The sequence below is a fragment of the Poecilia reticulata genome, linkage group LG23, assembly GCF_000633615.1.
Source record: "Poecilia reticulata strain Guanapo linkage group LG23, Guppy_female_1.0+MT, whole genome shotgun sequence".
Lineage (NCBI taxonomy): Eukaryota > Metazoa > Chordata > Actinopteri > Cyprinodontiformes > Poeciliidae > Poecilia > Poecilia reticulata.
The window spans coordinates 9653086-9665476 of record NC_024353.1 but is presented as its reverse complement, the minus strand read 5'-3'; the positions used below and the strand labels follow the sequence as shown (position 1 = coordinate 9665476).

Sequence of the window (12391 nt, the reverse complement as noted above, 5' to 3'; positions counted from 1 at the left end):
GAGAGGAGAGGAGAGGAGAGGAGAGGAGAGGAGAGGAGAGGAGAGGAGACGAGAGGAGACGAGAGGAGACGAGACGAGAGGAGACACAGGAGCTACAGTAACACAAAATAAAAATGCTCTTTTCCTTTATGTGACTGGAAAACACCCTGAGGTGGGGAAAAATAGTGGAAGAGATTTGTACAGCGTTAGGAAAAGATAACTTTGTGGCTATGAAAATGCGAGCTGTGGCCCTGCAGCATGGAAGACTGGAATTATCTACATGCAAAGAAAAAAAAAAAGAGCTTAATTCACTCCATCTTTATCGTCTTTAGGATAGGAACCACTGAAGCCACTTTTATGAATGAAAACAAGATATAATCCCACAACGCTGAGTGACTACACAGTTATCTTCAAATTGGGCTGCTTGAAATGTGCCCATTTATGAAAAACAAGACCTGGCATAGTGTTGAAGTCCTTTCCATAAGATACAAGGGTCAAAACTTTTTAAAAATTTTTTTTATTTTGAACAATGCAATAGGTGGAACGAGTTTACGGCTTCGGCATGAAGTGTAACCAGCAGCCTCTGCACTAAAGAGAAAATAACTTGGACCAGAGCCACCGCATGTGGCTGTGTAAAAGTCAAAAGAAATATTTTGAAACACAACAAACATGAGAAACCATATTAAATACTCGCACCCAGACGTGGAAGAGAAACAGCTGTCAAAGTAAGACGGCGTCGCAGCCTTCTGATTTGTAATCAAATCAAATCGTGAAGTGCTCAAAGGTTCCCGCTCCGACCGGCCACTGTTTTCGTTACGTTGAGCTGAATTTAAACGACAGCTGGCAAGCTGCTTGTGGTATGGCAGAGAGACTAGTTAACCAGGTGACACCAGCTTGCCCTGAGCATTTTTGATTGATTATCAAACATTATTGCAATATTTTGTAGTAGTAGGAACAACAGCTACTTAGTTTTAAACACAAGCAAGTTAAATCTGGTTTTACTTTTAGTTCAAAATGATAGAGTAAAAACTTTTGACAAGATCAAACTGTGGTGTTTTATCTCCAGTTTATAAAACAGTAGGAATCTCACTGAGACTTACAGTATGCTCAGCAGGGATGGAGGACTTCAGACCGGACTCGACCTGTTTTTTCCTGTTCTCGGTCTCGGCTTGTTGGGCCTAGAGAAATTGGGTCAAAGGCAGTTTGAGACTCCAGTTTGTTGTGCGTCAACAAACAACAAACTGAACGAGAATTAAAAGCGACGCAAGTGATCAGAACAAACTCAATATTATTGCTCATGATCACGAAGTTGTGTTGCATGTGAATTTTAACGACACCAGACGACATTTGGTCTGTGGATTTAAATAAAAGCGTCAGTGTGATCACGTGCAGTCTAGCTTTTGCTGAGCAAATACCTGCAATCTGACTGTGGAAAATTATTAAATTTGCTTTTCAAAAACAGGAAGAATTTGAAGAAGGGGGGAAGAAAAAACACAGAGAAACTTATAAATTTTGTCCACTGCCAGGATTAACCATATGCAATGTGGACATCTGCAGCAGACACAAGGAAAAACCACGTAGCAATAACTCTAAGTTTCAACACTAAGCGGCTAAATAGAAAAAAAAAAGTAGACACTGAATCTGCATATTAGAATTGCAGAAAAAATTTATTCTATAGAGAATCACATTTTCAATCGATTCAAAATGCTCAAAATTAATTTTAAAATGCGCTTAGCCGCTTCTATTTGCGAATATACTACGAATTGCATTACCTGTCTCTCCAACATATATATTTTGAATAATTCTTTGATATTTTTTTTATTTAACCCTCCTGTAGTATTAAAAAACGGGGTCAATGGGACCCTACAAGGTTTTACAAGGTTTTCTTTCTTGTGTCGTTTCGGGAGCTGACGGTCTGACGGTGCAACCCGTTTCCTCGCCGACTGATCGTTACATCAGCGGGAGGGTTAAAAAAAAGCCAGACAGCTAAGCTAACCTAATACTGGTAATTTAAGCTACAAACCTATTTTTATTCAAAAATAAACTGTCAACTGAATAGAAAAATGTATCTCTGAATTAAAAATATTTTCTGAATCAAATCATGATCCTAAAAATCAGAATTGAAAACATAGACACTGAAAGATTTGCATCTCTACTCTACACCCGTAAAAACAAAAAGTAACACTATTGCAACATCGTCTTAGCCACACAAGCCACCTTTTAAATTAAGGCACAAACTGTGCTCTTTCCTGCGGTATCAGTATCACAGCTCTACATGTAAAACTCACTTAACCCACAGCCGAAGTAGGGGGAAAAAAAAGACTAACATATCTTCGGTGTTTTATGCTCATAATCCGTGTGGGAGAAAATATCTAATCTGTTGCCGCTGCGTCTCAGTGATTCTTGATCGTTTTTGGCTTTTCCCGTCACCTGTTGTCTGCGTAACTTTTTTAAATCGCATAGTTTCTATTGGTTCTGATGGTTTGGCCTTTGTGAGCTAATTTGCATGCTGACATAGAACAATAATAATAATAATATTAAAATGCCTAAACATTTATTGACATGTCCTGGATATGTGTCTTTAGGAGCAGTAAACTTTCTAGCATCTGATGAATTGTTTTTAGACGGCTTTTAGATGTTTTTATTTTTTTAAATATGACAACTTTTCTTACTGTTTTTGTAAATTTAGCATACAACTCTTGTGCAACGTAAACTGATTAATTTAGTTTAGAAAATGTATATCACTGCATGTGTATTCATTCTTGTGTTATACAAAAAGCAATGCCTTTAAATATTTGTCAAGGTTCTAAACATTCAGTCTTGATTTTAGCCTCCCGGACTTGACTGATGCCAAGTTCCAGTTATTCAGTGTGAGTTTCTGACTGTTTTATTGTTTCTGTACTTTCTGGCCTAAGCTTCCAAGACCTCGGTTCTAAAACCTTCGAGTTTTCAAGCTTTTATTTTCTGCGAGCCACACCTGACAATAAAAGTCAGGTTTTTCGCCACGGTCCCGACCGACATCAAACCTCTGCTTAAGTCTACGGTTTGATATTATAAATACTCCGACTATTATTCAAAACACGTGAATATCTCTCGCAACCTTTTACAAAAGAATAAACCAAACAAACAACAAACAAAAAAATATATATACTGCTGTGCCTTGTCAGAGAAAAATGATGGGAGCTGGCTGAACAAACAGAACAAACTGTCCCACCCTATCAGTCAGAAGACGATCCTGCAGCCGAGCCATGCTCCAAACCACACAACTTGATTTCAAATTCAAGTGAAGCCCCCTTTTGTTTCCAAATACACTAATTACTGTACGACATGCTGATTTATGTGCAAAGAGAAACATGCAAACTGTGTCCACTTAATCATACTTTGCAGCCACAAAAAGAACTCACAGACAGGATGATTCCATACAATTACTGCATTCTGTGGCTTTCGTACAGAGCGCTGTATGTATCATCGCTGGTGTGTGTGTGTGTGTGCGTGTGTATGTATATGGTGTGGTGGGGAGGGAGGGGGGTCTTTTCCCACTTGAAAGAGCACAAAGAAGAAGATTAAGGGGAACATCTAGTTTCCTGTGCTCTGTTCAAGCAAACACAGCGAACTCTTCAGAAACTGATAATGATCTTGTGGGAGATGAATTATGCTGCACCAGTAAATTCCAACAAACTGAAATGCAAGTTAAAACAAACATGATCAACCAAGAGCTGGAAAGAAAAAAAAGACGACACAGGTTGGGTAACGTGCCTTCAGTTATCTACAAGAGTAATGCAGAGGCAAAAAAAATAAAAAAAATCAACCAACGCAAGTTTTCAGAACATTTAAAAAAAATTTTTGTTGAGTTAAGAACGCACCGGCGATGTTTTGAAGTTTTACGTCCAGTTCTAATTCAGATTATAGTGACCGGGACGGAAAAGGCGCCAGAAGGAGGGGGAAGTGACAGGACTGAAGAAAATGTGGCTAAAAACTAAAATTGTGGATTGATTTTTCTGTATCACACAGAGCTGCCTGTGTTTTCAAAAGAGAGTAGATAACTACAAGGCAGAACAAAGTGCTTTCAACCTCCGTTTATGGCGAGTCCTCTCTCTCTCTCTCTCTCTCTCTCTCTCTCTCTCTCTCACACAGTGTGATGTCACCTCTGTTCCTATTATAAATAATAATGTTCACTCGCTGGAGAAAGGAAAGAAAATAAATATCTTGATTGACAAAACTGGTTGTACAACCACCACAAAATAAAGATCAGTGCATGTCTCTCCTCTCATGACATCCATTGGATTTCTCCTGTTTCCACACTAGTAATTACTTCCCTGCAGAGCCAAAAGGCTGCTCCATTTAACTTAAAAATGCCTCGGCTTCGATTGCTCAACAGAATTTCAAAGTCAGAAATAAAATTTGTAGCTTCACATGAACAATTAACACGACATTTAAGAGTGTATGACTCGAGGAATCGTGCTCCCAACAACGTTTTCCGAATGTTCCTGTGCTCACCTGCGCTGCAGCGTCTTTCGCTTCCCAGGTCGTCCTCGCTCAGCCCGACTCTCTTCCTGCAGCAGGAGCATAAAAACAGAAAAGAAAAAAAAATGTGAGTTATAAAAATTAAAGACGGTGGGAACATTTCCTGCCCGCTGTTTCAACTTGCACTGTGAAATATTATTGAGCTTCGTGATTAATTGGGACACACAGTACGAGGTTTAGCTGCGTTCTTTTCTCTCAACACACCCCTGGCAGCACAAGTTGGGAACAGGACATTCTTAATGAAACAGTTCTGCTGCTGCTGCTGGACGTAAAACCGGTCCGAATTTATCCACTTTCTTTTTTTTTTTTTAAACCATAAGTTTTAGTCGTTTGTTTTAATTACAAATCGAGTTATTACGTTTATTTTCCAGAGCAGAGCCAGTCTGAGATGAATCAAGGTTTACAATATACAAATTTACCAACACATCTGCTGCTGCTGCTGGGAGCGGACGTGTCTCCTGAGCAAGTCCACCCCATTGACAACCGCTTGTGCAAACACACAACAAGTAAAGACAGGGAACACAGTTGGTTAAAAACTCCTCTTTATAGTCCCACTCCAAACACACACTCCTGAAGTGCTCCTGTTCCTGCTTCAATCCTGCAGGCTCGCAGTTCAAACGCGCCGGACGACGTTGCACAACACATGAAAGACGACCAAGTAGGTGGTTTTCGGTTTGAATATTAGGCCTGGTTTAATTCCCTAAAATTCATCCGTGACCGCGATATGCGCACGATTCTTTGAAGACGAAGATTATGTGCAATTAGGGTTTAGGTCATGCCGTTTCAACATTTCTTCCATTTGCCCTGGCCCGAGTTCAGTTCCTGAGTTATCGGAGAGCATATTTACACTTTATGAGCTTCAGACTGAATGAATCCACATCAAGTTTGACCTGAGAACAATATTACTGTTTCAAGCTGCCAGTAATCTAAGCTCCCAGTCCTTTTCTGCGATAACATTCTAATGAAACTAAAGTGATCTTTCACTAACATCACATCGCTGGCTTTAAAAAAGCTTGTTGAGTGTCTTTTTTTATTCCTTACTAATAATACAGACTACTTTTGCTGCAAGTTTGTTAGAAATGTAACCCAAAGAACCGGCACAGCTCCCTTCGCTTGCTTTCAGCTTCTTTCATAATGCTCACAAAATGAGTAAACTCTAAAAAAGGCAATGTGTTTTAATTTTCATTAAAAGAAAGAAAACAGAACAGCTAAAAAGAAAGAAGCAGCTAAAAAGAAAGAAGCAGCAGGATGGATTGCAGAGGGTTAAAGCAATGTAGTGTCCTGGGCTTTTTTTTTTTTCTTCTCCCAACGTTTTTTTTTTCTCTCCCCCTCTCTCTCTCTGATTCACAGTGGAAAGAAAAGGCCTTTTCCTTGTCCTCAGTTGAACTCCACATCAGCTTCCTGTTAGAAAGGCAAGGAGGAAACACCCAGAGCAATATGCAAGTACACTCGCACACACAAACACACACATGAAGGTACAGAGGAAGGCCTTCACCAGCGGATTCCTCGCTGCCAGAGAAATTAGGTCAAGCACTTAAATGGCCCTGCACTGAGATTTAAAACGCCAAGCGCAGCGGAGGAATAAACGTGGACGCAAACTGTTGCACTTAAAAAAAAAAGTACAATACGCACACACACACGCACGCACGCACGCAAGCTGCACTCTTGCGGCTGGCCACATTAATAACTCCACTGAAAACGGAAACAACCAGAGGCAGGCGTCCACCTGCAGATAAATGTGCCCTCCGTATGTGTGTGTCACACACAATCTCATGCATTATGCATTTTAAAGAGACTATCCAGTGTGGGTGTTTTGTTTCCTCCCCCCCACAAATAAATGTACACTAACTATAAAAACCCAAGTAGGTATGGAAGTGTGGGCTTCCATTGCAGGGTTTCATAATACGTAAAGAAAAGTGCAAGATGAAGAAAATGAAAGCTGCTAAAGCTGCTCCGAGGGTTGGTGACATCACAAGAGACACACAAATCGAGACAATTACTTGGCGCAGCAACTTTAATAGGGGATTTTAATTGAAGACAAGCAAATAAAGAGGAAATAAACTAACTAACTAACTAACTAACTAACTAACTAACTAACTAACTAACTAACAGGAAAGACATTCTGAGTCAGTTTGATTTTATAGAAAAGTTAGCTAGTAGATTGAACAGCAGCACCTAGCTAAAGTACAAGCTAAAATACTACATCTTTGACTCTTAGCCAGGTTTCCCTTAGAAAACTTGCTAAGCCTGGTGGTTGGGGTTCAGGGCAGTCATTCATCCAGCGGCCCGTCGTGTTTTTGAGTTAAAAAATGTTTAAAGTTGACAGGAAATTTGAAAATATCACTTGATAATTATGTGTTATTGAAAGATTGGAAGTTTAATACCTGAACACCAACAATAAAGTATTAAAAAATGCAAACATTTTAAAAAGACATAAATAAATAAGCAATGCTAAGCCTGGTGGGGGCACAAGTAAAGCTTGGTGGCCCACCAGGCTTATAAAACACAGAGATTTAGCAAGTGATTAATTTGACCTTGCATGCGGCTACAAATCAGATAAAAAGGATATAGCACAGAAGATGTGACTGTGAATAAAGTAAAAAAAAATTCCACTGATAGCACCAATTCTTATAGTTTCTGTCCACATTTTGAATAAGAGTGAACACAGTTTTGCAATATGATATCAGTGATGTAGCAATCAATCAGCATGAGAAATGGCAATAATGTGACTTTCAAAGTAAAGCAGCTGTGAATAAGTTGGTTGCAACCAAATGTTGCTGCTGGTGCAAAACTTGAGAAGCATCAGCGCAGCCGGTGTGGGGAGTTCGTCTAAAACCCTGTTTTACAAGACTTTCTAAGTGTCTCGCCATGCAACACTGCAGTATCAGCCAAGCATGTTGGAGGAGAAAAAAAAAAAAAAAAAAACCCGGGCCCCCTGACCTGAAACGCCCTGCAAGAAACAACACACGCCATCGCCATTACAGCCAATCAACTATTCATAGAAAAGCTGTGCTGGGCCTGATTTCAACGTTTAGGGTTTCAATCAATTGCGTGAGATATGAGAGTGCAGTGGTGGGAGTGAGAGGGAGGATGAAGCTGCTGAAAGCTAATGAGTGAAAATTTGGGTGAATCAAAGCAACCCCTCACCCCCCTCCATCACCACCACCCTCCTCCTCCTCTCTCTCTCCCCCTCCCCTCCTAAGTCCTTGTCTCTATGTTTCCCCCACTGCCACAGCTAGGCCCTGGTGCAACAGGGCAGCAGTGCAAATCAGAAGATAATCGCGCCAATTTTCACTCTACAGCCCTGTGCTTTCTCTGCATCACCGCCACAAAGTGGAGAAACGAGAGCCAGCCCATTGTGTGAGAGCCACCTGTGTTTCTGTTCCATTTTCTCCAAGGCACAATGGCATTTTCCTGTTTATAGCCATAGCTGCGCTTTATAAACACGCCATATCAGGGGTAGTAATACATCACATAAAAGAGTGTGATAGCTGGAGCTGCGGCCAAGGGGTCATTGTGACCCAGTTCATATTCTGCCTCCTGACAGCTCTGTTCCTCTTTCCAGTTAAAGAGTGAAGGAGGGGGAAAAAGCACTGAGAAAGTCATCATGTTTCACACTAAGCACAGATCTTTTCTTGGAAAACTGATAGTATGAGCAGAATCTTAGCCTAACCGGCCAACTGCCCCCCCACCACCACCACCTAGCTTGCACATACACAAAGCAAAAATACAAAGCCAGATGTGTAGGAGAGGAGCCGAAGGAAGCAGCAACCTTTTGCAAGAGCTTGTTAAAGTGAGCAGGTTTAAACTTTTAGACTCGTCCAGAGTTCAGCCAATGCTTCGCAGTGCGACGGGACGGCCAAAAAGGACCCGGTCTATGCTAATTCTGTTCATTCTCACTTGCAGAATAATATGTTGGCATTGTAAAGTAAACGTGCAACTGCAGCAGGAAATGCGTGGTTGCATTTGTCAACCCTTGAATGCAAGAGACCACATCGAGTTATTTTAGGAGGATGAGCAACTGTATCGATTAATTATGCATAGCCAAGCAGAATTTTGAACAAAAGTGAACTCGGAATGAACCTAACGTGTTTGAGAGAACGTCCCCACACCTTACAGGGAATTAACGTCGACTGCAAAATCATGAAAAATTGTCGTACTTAAAGTAAAATGTTCATTTTATTCCTGAATTAAGGGTAGGAGGCAATATATAGAGACCCTTTACTGCATTAAAGCTAGACATCAGTTTTCTGTGACATCACTCCAACTCATGCTAGATATAGTTTGCCACATTGTCTGTTCGGTTTTTATTGTAAACTTTTTCTTTTAATCAAGATGAAATCTGCCCTGCAAAAAAAAAACAAAAAGAAATCGGCACAACCTTTGATGACATCACAGAAGGCAAACCGATTGGTTCTTTTGAGCTGTTAAACAGCTTTTAAAAACAAATCCCTCTTCAAAAGTGTTCATTTTTATTTGGCATTATAACACTGGAGCTGCTTTTAGAGCACAAAGGAAATCAGGAAAATCTGTGAACAATGAAACTAGAAATTCATCAATCGGTGTACCGGTGACTGATGAGTCTGAAAAATCATTAGGGCTTCTAACTTGAGAACTTCCTTCATTATTGCTCTATAAAAAAAAATCAAAATTGCTCAAAAAGAAAATCGGGTCAAACTCGACCAAGAGAAAAAGAAAAGCCAGATCAATGCATCTCCAAGTTAAACACACAGAAGTGGTTTATACTCGAATGTTTCAGAATATGTACCGAAATGTGTCAAAGGTCACTTCTTTACGGTATTGCTTTCTAATTCCAGTTGACTGACTTTATTCTTCTGCCTCATTTAAATTCATCAGAGTCAAAGGAGAACTAACTATTCAAACAAATTAACCAAATTAATAAATTAGATAAATATGTACATAGTAGATATTTGCAGCTTCTTTAAGGTCTGAAACACTGATTTAAGATTTTCAGTGATTAGGATTTTTTTTCTATAACCTATAACACACAAAAGAAAACCCCAAGAAAAGGTCCTTTGATAGGGGTGTTAGCTTTAAATATAACATTATTGCCGTTTATAAATCAAAGCACATTACACTCAAAAAGAGTATCAAAGCAGATGCTGTTGGTTTATAAGTTAATAAAACCAAAAACAATGGGAGTTCCCATTTTAAGAAAAAATTTTTTTTTTTACTATTTCACCTGCCAATCACCAATCAACCTCCATAAAAGGAAAATTGGCAAACTCTGATTTCCCATTGGTTAATTTCTATTCAGAATCTATCAAAAAATCTTGAACCTCATGTGATGTCACTGACACAAATACACACAGGGCAAATTGATTTTTTTCTTTAGCGTCCGCTTGTCAAAACATTGTATTTTGTGAAATTCTGTTATAAAAATCTTTTTTTTTTTAATTACTCACTTGTGTGTTTTTTTTATTTGCAGTGTACATTTGGTAATGGGTAAATAAATAAATAAATAAATAAATAAATAAATAAATAAATAAATAAAACACTACTGGATTGCCTCTTTAAAAATGACATTCAGCTACTGTTGGGTTATCTCCTGAATGAATTTTGCGCAAAACTTCTCTGAGGGAAACCACAGTGACACATCGATGAGGGGGCAAAGCCGCAGAGCCGTGTTTTCTTGTCGTACATAGGCTTTAATCCTGGGCGAACTAATTAAACGCACATTTCATACTGAAATCCTAATTGCCCACTTTGTGAGGAGCGGTGATGTTTCCCCGCCGGACTGACGTGATGATCCGCCCGGCTGCCTTATCTGCGTTTGCTTTGAGGGGACAACAAAAGCGGAAAAAAAAGGTGGAAGATTATGCGTGTCTGCGCGGAGAAACTAGGGCACCAAACGCCGACCTCCCTTTTCGCTTTATTTCCCGACTACATCGACCGTCTAATGTGGGACTGTTTGGATGTCATGCTTAAATTTGCAACAGCAGCTGAAGCGCAGGTTTGTCACGCCGCTGTTAAAACTTCTAGGCTGAAGAACCGCGGATTGTTTCGGCCACAGCAGCGTCAATGTCCGCTGACCCAGTCTGGGAGAAATGACATCCGCTGCTGTCGAGTCGAAACACGAACTGCTGCTGTAGTCCGACTAATTTCTAAAAATAAAGCAAATAAATAAAGACAAAATAGTAATGCTAATACTTACCGTTATGCCTCAAGTTCATGTGTGAAGTTTGTAGGCTGGTCTCTTCCTCGTCCGCGGGTTTTTTTTTTTTCTATTATTTTCCCCCAGCAGAAAAAAAACACTACAAAAAATATCCCTAAATGCGGCAATTTTGGCTTGTAAAATGCTGGTAAAGAGGATATATCGACAGACACTCTCCAAGAGGAGCTTCCCGAGTCTCGAAAGGCTGTAAACCCCGTCGCCCGCGTCTCTCTCCCCGGCCATCTCGCAGAGTTCATCGGGGACACGGAAAAGCTGCCGAGTCCTTCGCCGCCGACGAACACAGATGCGCCGAAGTTCAACTGAGGTGAAGCACTTACACAACCTGCCCCGGTGTCCGAGCAGACACACAGCGCTACTCTGAATCTAATTTAATAACTCCAAATGGGTGCGAGAGAGAGGAGAAGACGGCTCATAACGGGGAAATATGTGTAAAAACTAGGCTGCGTAGAGATGATTATCAGAGGCAGCCTCACTCCCCCCTCCTCTCCTGCCCCCTCCGCCGCTCGAAAAAGCACTATTTGCTGCTTTATTGAACTCCCAGGAAGGACTTTAAGTAAAAATGCACTCATTTTTATTCGTAAAAAAGCTAATTATAGCCACTGAAAAATAAATCAGAATTTAAATTTTAAAGCAGAACAGCATCCTAGAACAAGTTATCACTTATTTGAAGATGGAACAAAGCTGAAGTTCAGTTACACCTTTAGCAACTTTTAACTCCATCATCAGTTATATTCCAATTACATATTCACTGTTTTTTTTTCTTTTCAAATATTATATTACATGGTTTGAAATATTAACAACATACAATAAACAATGTTTAATATGTTGTAATGGCTAGCTTAAAAAAAAAACTAACAGTCGAATTACACAATAAAATTGCTAATGATCTAAATGTGTTCCTCCGCACTCAAATTAGATCCCATATCAAAAACATTCAAAATGGCAACTTTTATTTCACTATAGCAAAACAACTCTGATTTTATGGATATTCCAACTTGTAATGGCCTATTGTTTCTCCTCTTGTGAGTTAATAAATGTCAGTTTCTCTCCCCGACGTCACAAGTACTTTAAAGACAAGTCCGGACGTGCTGCTGTTGCCCAATTAATCTCGCAAATGCTTTATTGATGAAACATCAGAGGAGGGAGTGAAAAACATGGATGTTAAAGGACCATTTACAGAAGTTTTTCTGCATCGGAGCCCCTGTAAAGAAAATTATTTTTAAAACCCGGGTAAAGTATGCTTAATCAGAGCAGCTTTTATTATGTATGTTGGATGAGTTCCAGATAGTCCTGCATTTTATGTTTATTTAAAATCAATTAATAGGCTGATATATCTTCTCGTTTTTTATAGCTAGACAGCTAATGAAATATCATACAAACCTTATCCTAAAGACTGGCTGTTTAGTAATGCATTTACAAATTAAGTTTGGGCAAACCATAACACTAAGTGTTAAGGAAGTTATTAATGCATTTTTAAGGTATTATTATGCTTCTTAAGTCTGCTTATGATTAATACCCACATTTTTAAAAAATACACATCTTTACAAAGAAATATTGTAATGTGATTTGACTATTTAAAAAAATGTACTGAACCAATTTTGTTTCAAAAAGAATTAAACTTCTGGAAATTTCTGACTTAGTTCTTTACTTTACAAAAAAGTTGCATGAAGAACTTTTACATTAAACAATTGC

General features: G+C 39.4%; 1 protein-coding gene across 1 annotated transcript in view; it reads right to left on the bottom strand.

Annotated features, from left to right (window-relative positions):
- LOC103459501 (peroxisome proliferator-activated receptor alpha) overlaps nucleotides 1-11111 on the bottom strand; it is a 48516-nt gene extending 37405 nt beyond the window's left edge. The window contains exons 1-2 of the mRNA XM_008401111.2: nucleotides 10679-11111; nucleotides 4477-4532 (exon numbers count right to left, since the gene is read on the bottom strand). The gene's annotated coding sequence lies outside the window, so the exon portion shown is untranslated. The remainder of the gene's footprint in view (nucleotides 1-4476; nucleotides 4533-10678) is intronic.
- Between the last annotated feature and the right edge of the window lie 1280 nt (nucleotides 11112-12391).